Source organism: Condylura cristata, unplaced genomic scaffold (assembly GCF_000260355.1).
Source record: "Condylura cristata isolate star-nosed mole 26May11 unplaced genomic scaffold, ConCri1.0 scaffold00003, whole genome shotgun sequence".
Lineage (NCBI taxonomy): Eukaryota > Metazoa > Chordata > Mammalia > Eulipotyphla > Talpidae > Condylura > Condylura cristata.
In genome coordinates this window covers 76,823,493-76,824,879 of record NW_004567104.1, presented here as the reverse complement: position 1 = coordinate 76,824,879, position 1,387 = coordinate 76,823,493, and positions in this window count along the sequence as shown.

Sequence of the window (1,387 nt, the reverse complement as noted above, 5' to 3'; positions counted from 1 at the left end):
ACCCGCTGCCTCACGGCACACAGGGTGGGGTGTGGGGCTCAGAAGGGCAGAGAGGACCCCAGTGTCTTCCCCACGGGGCGGTCATGGGCTCAGGCTGGGGCACAGTGCAGGCCCTCAGGTCAGCGCCACCGAGGGAGTCCGGTTCCCCCAACAAGACAGCCGTCCCGAGCAGCCATCTCTGACTCCTGAGGAAAGCCAGTAGCTGCCCTCTGGAAGCCACCTGCGGTGATGGCGTTTGTGGTGATGGCACAGGGTGCACAGACGACTGGAAACACACCCCAGAAGGGAAGGAGGAGTGAGCCGGGCTCACGGGGCCCTCAGGGTCCCAGGCCCGGCGCGGGTCTGACTCCCTGCGCAGTCCCGGCATGAGGCCAGGCTGCTCAGCACTGGGGAGACAGCGTCTGAGTCGGCCTCTCCCCACCGAGTCCCCAGTGCCGCCCTGGGCCACAGTCAAGGCCACAGTCCCAGGAGGGGAGTGGGACGCGCGGGGGCTGTCTCTGGGCGGTGGGAAGTGCCGGGGAGGTCGGTGCCTGGCTGAAGAGGTCAGTCAGGGACGAGGAGACAGAAGATCGGCCCTTGCGCGGCACGGTGACACTGGTTTCTGGGCTGCTGGGCACACGGCAGCTCCCTGAGAGTCTTCTTGGGAGTCCAGCGTTGTGTTGTGGGGTGAGGCGTGAGCCTGGTTGGGAAGGAACAGGACGGGGACTCTGGGACGCGGTGACGCCCGGTCCCTGTGGCCTCACTCTGTGTCTTGCTGAGAGACACTGGTCTGCCCAGGGCCCGGGACAACCCAGGAGACAGGAGCGGTTGTTTCATGGGAACCTCAGGCCCCCCGAGGGCAGGGCACAGCCCCGCAGGCCAAGTCACCCTCACTCACACCGCGACCTCCGCTCCCTGACCAGGGGTTTCCTGGTCGATTCCCGGCCAAATTGCTAAGTCACTCCTGGACAAGTAGAATTTGGATGTGTCCACGCGGTCTGCGAACAGACCCAAGCGACCCGGCTTCACCCTGACCCCGGCGAGACCCACGCTGAGTGTGTTCAGAGAAGGAACATCACAGGGGTCGCCCCTCACCCCGGGCACCACGACCCCATTTCAACAGGGACTCAAAGACCCCCAAGATGCACTAAAACACCCGGGAAAAACTTATATGTCCTCACCCTTTAAAACACAAAGCTTGTCATGTCGTTGAAATGTAATAAACACACCAGGAGAAAGCCCAGACCCTGGATGGAATGTCGGATCATCTTGGGTAAGAAAGGCGAACTCCAGTGGGGTAATTCAAGCGGGCAGGTGCGTTTTCAGCACTTTGCAGGCATCCAAGAAACAGCAAGCTTCCTGGGTTTCCCAGTTAGATGAACTGCTGGTATGGAAGTTACAGCATTTG